The sequence below is a fragment of the Oryzias latipes genome, chromosome 5, assembly GCF_053564925.1.
Source record: "Oryzias latipes strain Hd-rR chromosome 5, Olatipes_Hd-rR_3.1".
NCBI classification, from domain to species: domain Eukaryota; kingdom Metazoa; phylum Chordata; class Actinopteri; order Beloniformes; family Adrianichthyidae; genus Oryzias; species Oryzias latipes.
The window spans coordinates 12,963,628-12,981,558 of NC_136241.1; positions in this window are offsets into that span (position 1 = coordinate 12,963,628).

Consider the following 17,931-nt stretch of genomic DNA (forward strand, 5'->3'; position numbering starts at 1 on the left):
ATTCATTCATTCATTTATTCATCTTCTAATCCGTTTTATCTCTTTTATCCCATGGGGTTGCCAGAGCCTATCCCAGCGACTTATGAGCAAAGGCTGGGGACATCATGGACAGGTCGCCAGTTTGTCCAAGGGCCACAATCACACACCCCTGCACTCTCACGTTCACACCTAGGGACAATGTAGAGTAACCAATGAACCTATATGAAGCATGTTTTTGGACGGTGGGAGGAAGCCGGAGTCACCGGAGAAAACCCACGCATACACACACTCCACACAGAAAAGTCCCCCATTGAATTTCTGTTTCAGCCGGGACTTGAACCACGGGCCTTTTTGCTGCAAGGCAAGAGCGCTAATGACATCATTTTCCTTCATAGCACCGAAAACAATACCCGAATAAATAAAAATGACCATTTTTTTAACCCTAGAGAACAAAACAGTCAAAAAGACCCCAAAGGCCAGGTTTTTATGTTTGTAGCTATTATGTCAAACACATTTTGTTTTTGTTGCTTAAAAAAAAGTTCAAAAAAAAGAAAAACAAAAAGTTTTGAACGCCATTTTCCTTTTTTAGTTTGAAATGAATAATTTGTATATTTAGATTGTATATATTTGACTTAGACATGTCCAAAGTCTGGCTCATGGTCCAAACCAGCTCACTGGCTTCTTTCATAAAGTCAATATTTGGAAAAAAGCCTTTTTTTTCTCACACTGTGTGGTTGGATAAATTAAATTCTAAGTCGTAGTAAACCTGTGGCAACCCTGTCATGAGACCTTACTTTGCCTCTCTAGCTCATTGAGGGCCACCACTTCCAGGACAGGTGGAAATTGGCTTTTTTTTCCAGCGAAATATAAAACAACTATGTCTGCCCAATATGTCAAGAGACTGAGGCTGTTCTCAAGAAGTTCAATATCAATAGGGACTACCAGACAAGACATGCTAACTACGTCCAACTAACTGGGAATGAGTGGTGTAAAAATGGACAAACTGACAGTATTTTTGGTGGAAGAGTAATTACGTTTATTTGTTTTCTATGTCAAAAAAATTAAAAGTATGACACTGTAGTAAAATATTCATTAAATAGTTTGTTTCCATTTAATGTTAATAAAATAGTTCAAAGAATTCAGGCCAAATGGTTGACCCTCACACAATTTCACCTCACCAAATCTGAGCCTCTTTTCAAAAACTTTGAACACCCCTGATTCACGTCAAAGACTTGGACTGTATATCACCACAAAGTTCGTTGAATCTTTTGTGAATGGATTTGTGGATGATGTCTTGAGATACGTATCAAATCGTGTGAGAGGGAGAGATACACAACACTAAACTTTATAGTTTGACTGAACTCTTTTTTTTTTTATTGTCTGTTCCATTAATGACAGGAATTACCTTACAATTACCGGTACGAAGCCCATTGAGACAATTGTTGTTGTGAATTTCGGCTATATAAATAAAATTGAATTGAATTGAATTGAATCACATGTTTTACATACAAGCTCTAAGACCCTTGGAGTGAACACACTGGATTGTCGGGCTGGACCAACAATCTTATGACAAAATCAGGATTAAACACCCTCTAGATCACATATGTATGCATCCTGAATAGAAAATGAGTCTGTGTTGTTCTTGTTCAAAAACTTTGGAGTTGGATTTCCTCTCTAGTCTGACGTCTGGACGAAAATCCACACATCTGCTCGATCAACAACTCAAACACAACCCTCTGCCCCCCTACAGTGTGGTCTCCATCTGACTATTAAAACTACATCTGTAATGTAATTTTTCATCCATCCCTCCATCTTCTTCCTCTCAACCCGGACCGGGTCACGGGGTCAGCAGTCTAAGCTTCCCTATCCCCAGCCACTTCCCCCAGCTCCTCTTAGGGGACCCCCAGGCGTTCCCAGGCCAGCCGAGAGACGAATCTCTCCAGTATGTCCTTGGTCTTCCCCTGGGCCCCATCCTAATTTTTATAATTTAAAATACTTTTTTACTCCCCTGTGTGACTTTTAAGTAAAATAACTTTTGCAATTTAGATAGTAGATATTAAAAAAACATCTCACTGCTTGAATTTTTATGTTTTTATTACTTTTTTCAAGCCAATTATTCTAATTAAAGCTCGACAAAAATGTTAAATGCTCAGAATTTCACCCCTGACTCACACCACCACTTCTTCTGGCATCCCTGTTCCGTCTGCTTGGCAGCAGGAAGCTGCAACAGGTGGGCAAGCAACTTTAAAGCTGCTCATAAACCAACATGGAACTGTGCTGGAACTGATGAGGATTTGCTGAATTCTTCTTCTGGTGAAGCTGGCACGTTTTCAGATGCTGCACAGGGTTTGCTCATTAAAAACCAAAAAATAACAAGACAAAAAGATCTTTTCAATGCATTTAGCGTCTTTATGGTTTCTGCTGAGCCTTTAAAAAAATGCAGCAACAGCTACTGTGGTGTTCATTAACACAGTTTGAGCAGACATGACAGGGCTGCAATAATTAACATCTTTGTTATAAAAAATGTAGTGGCAGAGCAAACGCTTCTGCATGGGTGCTTTAAGTTTAGCATGTGAATCAGAGAGGCCAAGGCACCCCCCACTAAACATGCCACTAAACATGTATGAAACTTTGACCATGTGTACACTTGTGTGGCCTGTAGAGTGCATGCACTTGGCTTGGTCCTACCTCCATCCTGGCTGCACTTCTTCATTTTCTGTCACTTGCAAACTTATCCGCCCTTTCAACAGTACAGGTGGATATGAGTCCGTTCACCAGCATCCGTTCAGAAGACAGAGACTGAACGATAAGCAAAGCTCAGAGCTGTTGTCAGGCTGAGATGAATGACTTTGCCTAACTCCTCAGGAATAATGTTTAAAACTGAATGAGTGCAGGTGTTGAATAAATGTATTAAGGATTTGTGTTGTGCCTGGTCAGCACTACTTTGGTGAAGAGAAAAGGACGGGCAAGGTGGGGGTGTGGAGCGGCGAATGGCGATGGTGTAGAGGCAAGAAATCAAGCACTCAGCAGCTCCACAATACACCATTAGTCTTCATTTCAGGAGGACATGCAACAGGGCTCTTATGTCTTAAAGAACAAACTAAAATTTATTGGACTGGCAAGCTTGGGCTAATTGAAAGAAATTCTCTGTCTGTTCGCCTTGCACTTGGTTAGTGGAGAAAGTGTCGGGGAGGGGGGTGATGATTTGGGGATTGAGCTTTTTGCCTTCTGCTTGTCCCAGCCCCCAGCCTGGTTCCCTGCTAATGGTTTGATCCATGAGCGCCCTCCACTGAGCAGACAGTTCGGGCTGTAGGAATCATTCTAGGATGAATCGTTTAGGAAGGATTTATGAGCTGTAGCCATTAGGAAGCGCCTGGAGGTAAAGTGATTCCAACAAGTAATGGCAACTTTGAAATTGTTTACCACTAAGTCTATGCATATTGTAGTTTTATTTATTTATTTATTTATTTATTTATTTATTTATTTATTTATTTATTTATTTATTTATTTATTTATTTATTTATTTATTTATTTATTTATGTATGTATGTATGTATTGACCACTAACGGTGACTATGACTGATTATGCCCTGATACTTAAGTTTGTTTGAATGAAGCGCCAAAGTTATTCCAAGATGATTGGTGATGTAGAAGTCAGGCTGAGGAAGGTAAAACTTTATCTATTACCTTTACACTTGATAGATTCATAGTTTTTGCAATGGAATTGAATTGGTTAGTTCAAAAAGGACCCAAGTCCACAGTTTTTCAAAATAGAGATATTATAAGTTCTATGGTCTTCAAGGGAAGAGCTATCTGATTATGTGCAAAAAAGTCCCAAGTCTGTTGTAATGTATTGACTGTGCTTGACATTTAAAATGCATGAACCCTTGTGCTATCTTAATGTAAGGGACGTAAGGGTGGGGTTACCTGACGTGTTCTCCCTACCATGACAAAGGTGGATGAAGGTGGAAAGATTTCATGTAATCCATGGACACCAGTGAAGATCACAAATCATTGAAGAAAAAAGGTTCAGAGCACTGTCTAGTGGGTCTAAATGACCCAACTCCCAATGTCAAAGTGCCTAGGATAGCACAAGGGTTACGTGCAAAATTCCATGACTTGGACCTCTCTTGCATGGGTTTAGCTTTATCCCATAGATGGCAGCACTAGTTATCCAATTTGGCAGCGCCCCTCCTAAATTCAAGAAGGGCCCAAGTCCAGAGACTTTAGTTTGCTGGTCCTCTGAAATTTATAAAAGTGAGGTGCTTCATATTATAGCATTTGTAAGCTATGAACTGGTGCTAAATCTGGGTAAAGTATTAATCATTTGGTGTAGCCTCCCTTTAAGCTATATGCAATTACAATCATTTCATGGAAAAACAAACCTCTTGGACTTGGGCCCCTTTTGAACTAACCGATTCAATTTACAACCTATGGTAGCTTTTCATTAACCCTTGTGCTATCTTAGATGACCCCACCCTTACATTGATGTGTTATCCCTACCATGACAAAGGTGGATAAAGGTGGAACGATTTCATGTAATCCATGGACACCAGTGAAGATCACAAATCATTGAAGAAAAAAGGTTCAGAGCACTGTCTAGTGGGTCTAGATGACCCAACTCCCAACGTTAAAGTGCCTAGGATAGCACAAGGGTTAAGCTCAGTGAAAAAGCAAAAATGTGATGGTTTGTTGGCTATGAGGAGATGACAGCATTTCATCCTTTGTTGTTAATGCAGAAAATTAAAAAATAATATTTGTGAAAATATGCAATAATGGCAAAAGTACGACATGGTAACTATGCATAATTATATAGATTTAACTGGAGAGAATCAAGTAATGTCAGAACGTAAACATTAGAAATGGTCTTCTGAGGAATGTAAATGCATCTCTCCCCGCTCCGTCTCTTCTGCATTTGACGCTTTTCTTTCTTTATCTTAATTCCTGTTCAGCTGTTTTGCAAAGTTTTCATCGCCTGACCAGAGTTTTAAACTCAGACTGTGTTGAATTTTTGTTCATTTAGTTTTTGCTCTTACTTTATAAAAAGAAAAACTTACTGATTATACTGAGTCGCTATTTTTAGCGACTCAGTACTTTACTGTTCTCCGGAAGACGTTCTCAAACTTTTCCAGACGATCACAACAATTGAATCAAGAATGAATGTCCCAAAAATAAATTGGGAATAAAATGATCTGACACCACCCAACCCCCCTGATTTTTTCTTTACAAAAACACACTGATGTTCTGCAAAGAGGACACAGGAGGGTTTTCTGACCCACCATAAATCGGTGATTTCACTGTAGAACTTTCTCGGTGCAAATCAAAAGATCCCCGGAGAAAAGGAGGTCAAAGAGTGACTGCAGCCCATCTCGTCATCTCGGATGCTACAATCTGGCCGGCTTTACCCTAAGGGATTAAGTTTTTCACTTCTCTTGAGAGTAAACATGACAGTGAACGTGTCATGACGTAATCTAACTGGGGCTGAAACTTGAATTCTGGATGATTTGGCCTTTAAATCTGTAAATAAAATTTTTTCCCAAGGACACAGCCTCTAAGCTGAGAGAATGACTTCCAAAAATCCTAACTGAACCCCGAATGATAGAAAAAATTGTTATGCAAGTCAGGGCCAATCTCATCTGAAAACAATAGTTAAAGGTTCTGAAGAAACCTCTGGAGATGATGAGGTGTTTATCAGTGGCCCCTTACCCCAGCAAGAAGGCGGAATGAGAGATTCAGGAGTTTGTGGGCTTTTGACAAATGGCCTTCAGTAGAATGGAAAACTTTGATACTGTCCTTTTTCAGAACAGAGGACAACTATTCAGGTCAGATGGATCATACATGAACGAATCAAAAACAAATTCTGCTAACATGTTTAGACTAAAGGTTTCAAGGATACCAACTCATATTTTCGCTCCCAGCACAAAGCAAGACCCAATGAAGATAAAACACCACTATAAGTCTGTGATAATTGTTCAACAACTTCCGAATATCTACTGTAAAGATAGGTCTAAGTCCTATTAGTTTTCACACAACTACACACGGAAACCATTTGGTGGTTCAACCCCTCAATCTAACCCCTTAATGCTGAGTGCAAGGCAGGGAGGCTTTGGGTCCCATTTGTAGAGTCTTCGTCTGACTTGATTGCAAATTTGAACCTTTCAGTATCATGCTGGACACTCTACCACAAGACACCTGAGTTGGTTTTCCATTATCAGTGTCATTCAAAGCTAGCCATGTCAATTCACTCATCACTGCCCAAAATCAGAATTTGATGCATTTAATGATTCATTTGGATGGCATAAGTATAGCCCCCAATTCCACAGTTAGAAACCTTGGGGTTTTATTTGACCAGGATTTATCATTTAAGGCTCACATATCTCAAGCGTGTAGAACTGCCTTTTTTCACCTGCGGAATATTGCTGAGATCAGAAATATACTTTCTAAGAGTGATGCAGAAAAACTCATCCATGCATTTGTTACATCTAGGCTGGATTACTGTAACTCTTTTCTTAGCAGCGTGTCCTAAGAGTTCCTTAAGAAGTCTCCAGTTTTTTCAGAACGCAGCAGCTAGATTGTTAGCAGGAACTAGCAGAAGAGATCACATCACTCCTGGCTCCCAGTTGATTCTAGAATCAAGTTCAAGATCCTCTTGTTAACCTATAAGGCCTTGCATGGACTGGCCCTGTCCTACATTGCAGACCTCATAGTGCCTTACCAACCAAACAGGACACTTAGTTCGCACAATGCAGGACTGCTTGTGGTTCCGAGAATTAGTAAAAGCACAGTTGGAGGTAGAACGTTTAGCCACCAAGCCCCTGTTTTATGAAATACGTTTCCAGCTCATGTAAGAGAGGCCGACTCAGTTTCCACATTCAAAGTTAGACTTGAAACATTCCTCTTTAGACAGGCTTATTGTCAGACTAGCTAGTATTCAGAGAATATTTACCTTACCATTAAATAAAAAAATTAAACTCAACAATAACAATAAAGTTGTTAGTAGGCTGCTAGAAGTTTGAAGCTAGGGTAACTATGGTGCACTGAGGTTCTGTCTCGCCTACTTCTACTCTCCTTCTCTCCTCTATTCTTGATAATTTATTTATCATTTAGTTCTCCACGCCTCTGTTTGGTGCAGTGCGATTCATGTACTGTCCCAGTGCTTCCAGATTCCAGTTGGCTCATCCGTGCTCCTGTACCTGACCGTGTACCTCGTCTCTGGCTTGCCTCTACTACTGCTCCTACACCTGGCTGTGGATCCTGTCTCCGGCTCGTCTTGCACCCCCAGCCGTCCCCCATTTTCATCTGGATGAAGATCATTTGCTGGACTTTAAACATGTAATTGTAGAGTTAGATAAGTTAATTCTTCCCTATGAGTTCTGGTACATCGCCTGTCCGTCCTTGGGGAGGATCCCTCCTTCATGTGGACACCCCTGAGGTTTCTTTGTTTTTCCCGGAATCTGTTTTTTTTAGAAGTTTTTCCTTACCATGAAGGAGGGTCTAAGGGCAGGGATACCAGTTTAATATAGTCTGTTTAGTTAAAGTTTAGTATTATCCTATTGAATTCTATGCATTTATGATCCTTTTTGATTGTATTTTTACCTTACAATTACCGGTACGAAGCCCATTGAGACGACTTTTGTGAATTTGGGCTATACAAATGAAATTGAATTGAAATGAATTGAATTTGGAACATGCTTGAACGGTAGCAGGAGCTCACCTGTTCTCATTAAATCAGAGCCTCCAGACTTTTTATTGTTTTCCAATCTGAAAGCTGGGGGTGTAGGTCTATATTTAAAGATTCATTCCAGTGGAAAGTGTTGCTATGTGGGATATTTGACTTTTTTTAGTATCTATGTTTTGAGTTAAAGAGCAAACCAAAGTAATTATTGCTGATTTTTACATGCATCCAATCCCTCCTGGTCATTTTCTGGACCACCTCTCTGAGCTGCTTTGTGTCATTTCTTTTTTTTTTAACTTGTCCTGTCCAACAGCTAGGCAAACAGATGAGAGCTGAGGGCCTCTTGTGTTGGACATATTTTATTTTAACAAGAGAGGTTATTAATCTTCAGACAAACCAAAGGTATGTCTGAATAAACCCCTTTTGTAATTGAGGCTAAACTTTATTAATTGCAATCATGTTTGAAAATCTTTGGTGTTGGACCGGACGGAAAAGGAAAGAGGGTAAAAAGAGAGAGGGACGTTAGAGAGAGGGGGGGGGGTAGGAGGGTGATAATAGGAGGGGAAGGGGGGTAAGACCATGAAGCAGCATAGAGCAGACAGGTTTACTGGTTGTTTATCATTACGGTACGGTTCAAATGTGGTACAGTCTATCAAATGTCATTTTGATAGACTTTAAACATTGATGGTGGGGGATTTTAGTATTCATGTTGACAACTTAAATTACACATTTTGCTTGTAAAACTATTGACCCATTTGATCTGCTGCAGTCGGTGAAAGAACCAGCACACACTCAAGGTCACACACTTGATTTGGTTCTGATCAAATATTTTGACATTTTCCATTACTTTTGTCAATGTTGCTGGAAATTTTGACCATTTACTATGTTCAAGTTGCTATGCTGGTTGTTTTCAAAACACAGAAGTGACTGTTGGAGGGAGGTTTCTGAATAAATACAGCGGTTATGTTTATATTCAGGCTGTGAGTGTAAAATTGTCGTGAAAGCAATCTTCTGATTGATTGTAATAAGAGGGTCTTTGCTGTGACAAACCTGAGTTTAAAATGGATGGACAAGCCTATAATGGTTTCGTCAATCTTTAGTCATCACCACAGGACTAAGGCAGCAGTTGGTACTAAATGACATCCATGTCAACACTGACGCTTGATGAAACTCAATTTCTTGACCTGAATGCACCTCTTGAGGACCAGGGTCTGGAGCCAGGATACCCTGGCATGATTTGTTGAGAATAGTGGAATCAAAGCAACAGTTTCTTGTCAACAGAGCAGTCCCTTGTGACTCTAAGGACGGACAGACGACATGGACGTAGCACATGGATTGTGACACTATGCCTCAGTCCTAAAACGTGGGCAGAATTCCCTCATCATAACTAAATGAAGCCGAAAGACAGCCGTGGAGGCCAGCTTTAAACCAATTGAAGTCACCTATAAATATGTTATTTATCAAGGAAGCCTCATCCCCGCTAATATTCAGCAGGCCTGAACCTCCCCAGTCAGATACTAGCACACACTGTGCATGGAAAACGTTAAAGAAAATAATGAGTAATGGCGCAACCAAGGACATGGATGGAACCAAGCATTGTGACAAGACTGAAGCTACGTTCACTCCACCCTCTGTAAACACTTTTAATCTGACACTTCTAATGACAGGTTGATGTGAACACATGTAAGAGTGCATTTCGGGCTTCTACATTCGAAACGTTCCTTTTGACAAATCGCTATGCAAGTTTCTATGAGCATTTTTGGGCTCTATTGCTCCATTGCTCCATAGAAAATGCATTGAAAGTTAAAACAGGTTGCATTTTAGCCAATCAGGGACTCCGATTTTGGTAGTGACATATGGATAGCGTAATTTTTCAAAATACAGAAGGCCCTAATTTGAAAATTGATCATGGAGGACTGACCATGGCTGCACAGGAAAAGGCCCTGAGTACAAGATCAATAAAGACTGGGATCTCCCTCACCAGACAGAATTATTAGTGCAGATTGTTTTAACCCTTGTGCTATCCTAGGCACTTTAACGTTGGGATTGTCTAGACCAGTGTTTTTCAACCTTTTTTGAGCGACGGCACACTTTAACCTTGATAAAAATCCCGCGGCACACCAGTATTCAAAAAAAAAAGAGGAAAAAAAAGGATAAAAACAGTCTGTATTGATCCACAGTCCCTCCATGATCTCACATGCATTTTTGTGATAATTGTGGCACTAAAAGCTGTAAGTTGCAGCTGTTTTTTCTAATAAATGTAATAAAAGCTAAGTTAGAAGATTTAAAAACTTTTTGATTTGTGTTCGCTGTTTCAAGACGTTAAGAAGAGAGACTCGTTGTGCGCCAAGACGCTCACGCTGTCATTTTTAACCCAATGCATCATGGGAGATGTAGTTAATTATCCGCCGAACGCAGAAAGACCAGCGTCTCCGAGCTTCATTGTTTTGTTCACTTGTTCCACGGTCTGACACCGGATTCTGTGGAAAGTTACACCGCTAAATACGAGCTTTAGCTGGTATTTTTGTTAGAACTGAGCGACTTTATCAGCAGAATTCAGACCAAGGAAGTGAAGATGTTAACCACTTCTGATTGGTCAGACTGATGACATGTGATTAAGAATCCAAGAATGATTGGCGGAGACAGTTAAAGGGGCGGGACTTTGCCGCAAACGGCTTTAGCTGCAGCCAAATCGCGGTACCAGTCATTCTTATCAAAATGTTTTTAATAGAATCAAATAAACACAAAGAAAAAAAAATATTTTATGATCTTTCATATAGCTAATTTCTAAGTGTTTTATCAGGGCCTGTTTGGATGAACAAAGAGCTGAAATCCTGGAGATGGAAAATGTTGTTAAATCAGGTAATGAGGGCAATTTCCCACGGCACACTTGACCACCTCCCACGGCACACTAGTGTGCCGCGGCACACTGGTTGAAAAACACTGGTCTAGACCCACTAGACAGTGCTCTGAACTTTTTTTCTTCAATGATTTGTGATCTTCACTGGTGTCCATGGATTACATGAAATCTTTCCACCTTTATCCACCTTTGTCATGGTAGGGAGAACACGTCAATGTAAGGGTGGGGTCATCTAAGACAGCACAAGGGTCAAAAAGCCCTTATGAGATATTACAGCACATAACAGCAGCTGTGACAGACTGACAGCAAAGGCATGCATAAACTGTGGTAACCACTGTAAGTGGCTGGAATGTTCCACAGAAACATCTATTTAGGTATGGGATGGAAGTCCCAAGACCATGGTAAAAGTGGAAGCCAGATTTTGTTCAAATAAATCATTAAATGATTCTGTTAGACTCTCAGATATGAGGTGCTGATATCCAACCAACCAGACATTGCAGTGAAATGCAGATAGCTGTGGAAAGTTATGCTGATGTAGCAAACCCAAGTCTTTGCAATACTGAAATGAATAAGATAAGCATAGGAAATGTGGCAGATTGATGAAGGAGGTGGAAACAATGCAGTGCATGAAGGCAATAGTGGTCCCCGTGGTAATTAGGAGCACTTGGAGCAGTTGTAAACAAACTGGAAGAGTGGCTTCAGCAAATCCAAGAAACAACATCTGGATCTCGGTTCAGAGGAGCCAAGCAGGAACCGCCATGGTACTGTGTAGGATCAGGACGTCCCCAAGACTCTGTTAGTGGACCTGACCTCTGTGAGGCACGTCCGGCCAGCATCACACATTCTCAGACTAAAACATGCTTATTTTATATATATTTAACACTTAAAGTCCCACTCAGATTCATTTTTGATTTATTTTAAAAGCATTCCCAGTGGACTTGTAATAATGATGATGCCGTTTTGAGCCAAAAACATCTGTCGTTTTCTAGGACATAGTTTCTGCAGAGCAGCAGTAGTTCATTGGAAATTCACCTATAAGTTGTGGGCAAGACTGTTGGCGTGGAGTAAGCCCACCCCCATTTCCCTTCATCTATGTGTTTACACTCTCTCCCACTAGCTTACCGCCCCTCATAACCACAACCTTACTTTAACGGTGCAACAAAAATAGCGAGTATTATTAGAGCTATCCAGTCATACAGTTTTGAACCAGATGTCAGCTCAGACGAGGAAAATAAAGACTTACTTGTATCCATTTGTCTACATGTGGATGCATCAGAATGGAGAGGAGCGGGGAGCTTGCAAACCGCAGATTGTAGCACGTAAGTCACTGATACAAGCTTTTTTTAACTGTATTTTATTTAATCTGCTTCTGAAATGCAATTTTGAGGTTTATTTTCTTAGCATATGGCCTGCATCATTATAAAAATGACACAAGGACATGATAAAACACCAAAAACACATTTTTCATTAGAGTTGTTCTTTAACTTCTCAATCAGCATCACACATTCTCACACTAAGACATAAAACTTTATCTAATTTTAACACACCAACAAATTAAGAATGCATATGTAACTTCACATCACATTATTTTTGTGAAGAGCTTTAATTTTTTATCTTAATAAAATTGCATGAGTGGCTAAAAGTATTTATTTGACTCATAAATTGACTTGTACTTGATTCAGCCTTCTCTTTTTGCCATTTAAGGGGAACTCGGGAAAAAAATCTGTTGGGGTTTCAGTTTGCCTTTCAAATGGACAAGTATTTTAAATGTTCACATTCCATATTTCATGTCTAATTTTTACTGTGAGTTTAATGCAAATCCATGAAACGCAAGCAAGAGAGTCTATCTGAGGAAAGATGGAACATCAGAGCATCATTTCCTGCATTCTTCCTCTGCTGCTCTGAAGTGAGGCTTTAACAAAGCTGAGGGTGAATGACCGAGCTGCTGTTTCCACGACTGACAGGCAGTAAGTAGGTTTCAGTAACAGTCAGCAACATAATCTGAACTGCCAAATATATTTTGACAACTTCTGCCTGCTGCCTCCTCTCCCTCCTCTTCCTCTCTGTCACAGACCAGATAAACTCTCTGCCGCTGTCTCTTCGCAATTATAATTGCAAACATTTAACAGCTGAGCTTCCAAATCCTGAGGAGCAACATGAAAGCGTGCGCAAATATATATTTAAATTAATAAATGCACACATCTCTGGTGGAAACTGACTGGCACCGGTGTTTAAAATAATAAGATGCAGATGTTGATAGTTTGCGACTGTCTCCAGGTTTTCTTCCCTGTGGCCTCAATGGCAGCAAAGGAGCCGTGATGAAGGCAGACAGCTGACAGGTGCTTCAGGATGGTGCTGCTATCAGGTGCATCTGCTAAACTTATCTCCAAGATGGGAAGATGCGAGAGTTAGAGAAAAAAAAGACACAGGATAACCCGTGCAGGCGACGGTGGGAGAAAATGATAAGTGGCCAAAAAAAGGGGTAGAGGGTTGTGATGTTAAGAAAGTATAGTGAGGAAAAGCAGATGTGTGTTTATGTGGGGGTCTGCGTGCTCTGTGAAACTTTACTCCAGCTCCGTCTGTGGATAAATTCACAGGATATCTTTGAACCTGAGAGGCTGACGGAATGGGTGCCTGTGGGTGCGTCTAGACGCTGACACTCTGAAGGGCTAACAAGTTTACCGAACAGGTCAGGAGATGGGGAGGCAGCAGAGGCAAAGTAATAAGGAGAGATAATGAGCAAGTGCAGAAATAGATGGAGGGGCTGGGAAGGCATAATAAGAATGAAGAAATTAAATAAAAGGTGAAAGGAAAGAAAAAAAAAGCTGGCTTGACAAGAAGTAGGTTTGAGCGTGTGCACGAGACAGGCAGGGGATAGGCACGTTCCCATATGTTTAGATGTCGCTGCATACATAAGCACTTTGGAGCAGCCATATGCCCATCTTCCGTGTCAGGAAGGCACCCTGGGCTCGAATATACCACCTTAATGGATTCATTGTGTGCTGCCGAGGCAGTGGTAACACTCACTGTGTTTCTGACTCTAAGAAAAGGTGCACGAGTCAGGAGCTGAGGCAGGGATTTGCACCTTCAAAGTTCAGAGCCGTTGCAGACAAAGTGATCACTCCTAATGACTCAGTTTTTGGGGCACAGGAACAGGTGACAGGAAGCGCAACTAAAGAGTTGATCTTCCAGCCAACAGTTCTCTTGGGTGTCTTGCTTTCCTGACATGCACACACTCTAATATACGATGCACAGCAGCAAGGAGAGAGGAGCAAGTCCAGCACATTGCAGGTAGCCCGACAGAGTGGCTGGAAGCGCTGTCACCAATTTGTTCCTAGCCATGGGGGACATGGAGGGGATAGAGAGGCAGTGGCAGTTCCCTGTCCTCATCATGGCTAATGAGGGCTCGGCTTCTCATTTCTTCTGTGTATGTCTGTGTGCACGTGTGTGTGCGTTTTGGTTTGTAGAAGTTGTGTCAGAGTGCTGTCAAAGCTCCTACTTTTCAAAACCACTGTGGATTTCTGGCACATTCAAGCATCCCGGAAAAGAGGCAAAGAGAGCAGCGATGGTGTGTAGTCTGCTCTGATAATGTGCAGCTTTTATGTAAAGGCAAAACCACACTGACCCTTAACAGGAAAGGATCAAATTCAAGTGTTCAGTTTGTGTTCAGTCTGATCCTAGCTGTTACACAAAACCTTTCATTTAAAAAAAATAAAATATAAAAAACACGTGGGATGCTTCTGCGCTGCTGTAAATATAAAAGTGGCCCAGAATATAAGTAGGAATAATCTGATGAAGGATGGGAACTGTACAGCATGGTCCCACCAGAGAAAAGAAGGTTAAACAGAAATGGATTTGTAGTTCAGGAGCTCCTCGATGTGTTCAAACATGGGAATTGCAGGTAATTCACAGGTAATCTACATTTTTTTTGTATTATACCTAAAAATTAGGAAAAAACAATCCATTCATTTCCTGAACCCGCTGAATTTGAGGCTGCTGTGGCCTATCCCAGGTCAATAGCTTGTTGCAGGGCCACACACACACACACACACACACTCACCAAGGAACAAGTTAGAGTCCCCAATTATCCCATGAAGCATATATATGAAATACTTTACATATACAAAAAAAGAGAAGAAAAAGTGACTTTTTTTATGTAGGAAAGAAATTAAATTAACCCCTTGATGCCTGAATTTATTTCCAGCTATGAAAAAAAGATTAACTTACTGTGTGTTTTTTTTTTCTTTTACGTAAATGCTAAATAAAGTTACCGTAATATTAATGGTTTGGTGCTTATTTTCACCAATTGGCGTCAAGGGGTAATGTTCCAATTATCCCTGTTTATAATGGTGAAATTATTTAAGTTATTAATCCCAGACAAAAGCAGTTCTGAATTTTCATTTTTGCACAACCCTTCTGCTGTCCTTGGCACTTTAACATTGGGAGTTGGGTCATCTAGACCCAATAGACAGTGCGCTGAACATTTTTTCTTCAATGATTTGCGATCTTCACTGGTGTCCATGGATTACATTAAATCCTCTTCACCTTTATCCACCTTTGTCATGGTAGGGAGAACACGTCAATGTAAGGGTGGAGTCATCTAAGATAGAACAAGGATTAAAAGAATAAGCATCAACCTTCACAACTGTGATGATGAAACATTTGCAGCTCGACTAAATGAAACTAGAGGTTTTATAATCAGCAGATGTCCCCTCAGTACTCTACCCGCCATTTTAACTGCACCCCCTTAGTACACACACCCTTTAACCCTCAAAATATACATTCCAATGCAAACACACATACATGCACACACACACCCTCACAAACACACACACATCCAATTCACAAGGAAGGTGGGACCTCGGGCCCCTGGTTGGGGGTACTGGGCCCTTGGCAACAGCGGCCGTGTTCCCTGGGTACTGGGTTCTTTGGCCTGGCGGCCGACTTTCCACGCAAGGAGAGGGATCCCTGATCTCTCTGGCAAGACCAAGAGCCAGGGATCACATTAAATCTGAGCCTGGGGGTGTCCGAGTCCCTGTGGTGTGGGTTCTGGTCCTTGCCCCTGAGCGCTGGACCTCGCCAAATTTCCAACTGTGGGCGAGCCCGGTCGGGCCATGTTTACAATATTTCCTGTGGATCCCCTCTTCTCCTGGGTCTCCTCCTCCTGGGCGGGGACGGCTGGCCCCTGTCTCGCTCGCTCCTGGACCAACCGTGGGCCGGGTGGGTAGCTATCTGGAGCGCGGGGCGGGTCTCCCTTGGGGGGTCCTGACTCGTACCTGGGGTTGGGGATGACCAGAACTCCTGGGTGGTGATAAGGTGCTCGTCTGGGGCTGTGGGCGCTCTTCTGGGTCGTGGTCCCAGCGCGGCAGGGGGGCTGCTCTCCTGGTTAAGCTGGAGCTTGCACTCTTTGTCCCCCCATGCCTCCCTGCTCTCTGACTCTGGGGGCCCCATGGTGGTCCTGTTGGCCCTGGCCTGGGTGGCGGATGTGATCGCCCGGGGGGGGGTTGCTCTCTATCCGCTGCCGTGCGGGTGTTGGGGGGTTCTGGTTGCCGCTGGGGCGGGGGTTTTGATGTGGGGATGACTGGCCGCTCTCCCTCCTTCTTTCTACATTCCATCATCCATTCTAGAAGAACATAAACACTCACTCGAGCACAGGTGTTAGCTCACCTTTGCACTAATACTTTGCGTGATTGAATGAAATATTTTACACTAGTTGGCTTGAATGTATAGGTATGCATATAGGAACATTTTTGTATTGTGTACATGTTGACAGGTGAACATTTTTGGAGCCAACAGGTATGTTTGTGGCATTTGGGTGTGTGCGTGGACAGGCCCCGCCCTTATAGATTTTTATTACATCTGAACCTCACTGTAATGGTTTTTAACCATCCAACCATAACACGTCAATGTAAGGATCAGGTCATCTGGACCCCATAGGATAGCACAAGGGTTAAAACCTTCAGTTACTGCATTAACCCTTGTGCTATCTTAGATGACCCCTCCCTTACATTAACGTGTTCTCCCTACCATGACGAAGGTGGATAAAGGTGGAAAGATTTCATGTAATCCATGGACACCAGTGAAGATCACAAATCATTGAAGAAAAAAGGTTCAGCGCACTGTCTAGATGACCCAACTCTCAATGTTAAAATGCATAGGATAGCACAAGGGGTATTCAGCCAATCATGTTGATGAGGTGGAGTGGAATCTCTTCTTTGGTTCTTTGTGTTTTAAGACAGATTTCAAGGACAATTTAGGTTTTTAATGTTTTATTCCTTTTTGATTCTCTTACAAACCTTCGTTTTCCATGAGGTCCTCCAGCCATGGTCTTTTGCGTGCTCAATGAGTTAAAACCTAAGGTGAGGTGTTATTCCAGCACCTTCTATGCCATCAGCCTCTTAACCCTAGTGGTATCTTATGGGGTCCAGATGACCCCACCCTTACTTTGACATGTTATTCCTACAATGACAAAGGCGGATAAAGGTGGAAAGATTTCATGTAATCCATGAACACCAGTGAAGATCACAAATCATTGAAGAAAAAAGGTTCAGAGCACTGTCTAGTGGGTCTAGATGACCCAACTCCCAATGTTAAAGAGCCTAGGATAGCACAAGGGTTAAACAGCCTGAGGGCTGCAGAGAATGTAACGACTTTATTTTTGATCAGTAAGACTATTTCTTTTCTTTTCCTTTATCCAGTCGGTCTTTAGTGTGATCTTTCTCCAACATGGAGGCTGCTGTTTTACTATTTTGCTGATGCCAGCTTCCCTCTCCTTAAGCAGACGGGTCTCCTGCGACGCCTTCAGGGTTTTCTGAGCCAAGCCTTGAGGTTAGAGTGGGTAAAGTGGTGGAAAATAAGGGTGGTATTATTTTAGCAAATTTTATTGTCTAAAAACTTTTCTAAAACAGATTTATTAACGGAATAAAATTGAAGAACAGATGCAGAAGCTGTAACTGGCCCGTTCATGTTGTTCTCTACAGCTGCGCAGAAGGCTGCATTATAGACAGATCCGTGTTGCAGCTGAGCATTAAGGTGTCAGCCGTGGCTCCATTCCTATTTTTTATACATCAGTTGGTGTTTTTGTGTTACCTCTAGACGGACCTAAACTAACCTTCAACTTCCCCCCCACAAAACATTTGTCAGATAATCCTTGTTATGTCACTTTTTAGTGTAACACCTTTCTTCTGTATTTAAACATTAAAATCTATAGCAACCATGCTTAATATACTGATGTTCTATTCCATGATCTTACAAAAAATACAAAACACAATTTGTATTTTAAGCAAAGCAGGGCAGTAGCAGTAATTTATCAGCATGTTGAGTCTGAATACCACATCAATAACAGTTGGTCTGAACCAACGGAGGCCATACAGCACAAACCAGGGGTAGAAAAGGACATTTTTGCCTTAAGAATGAAC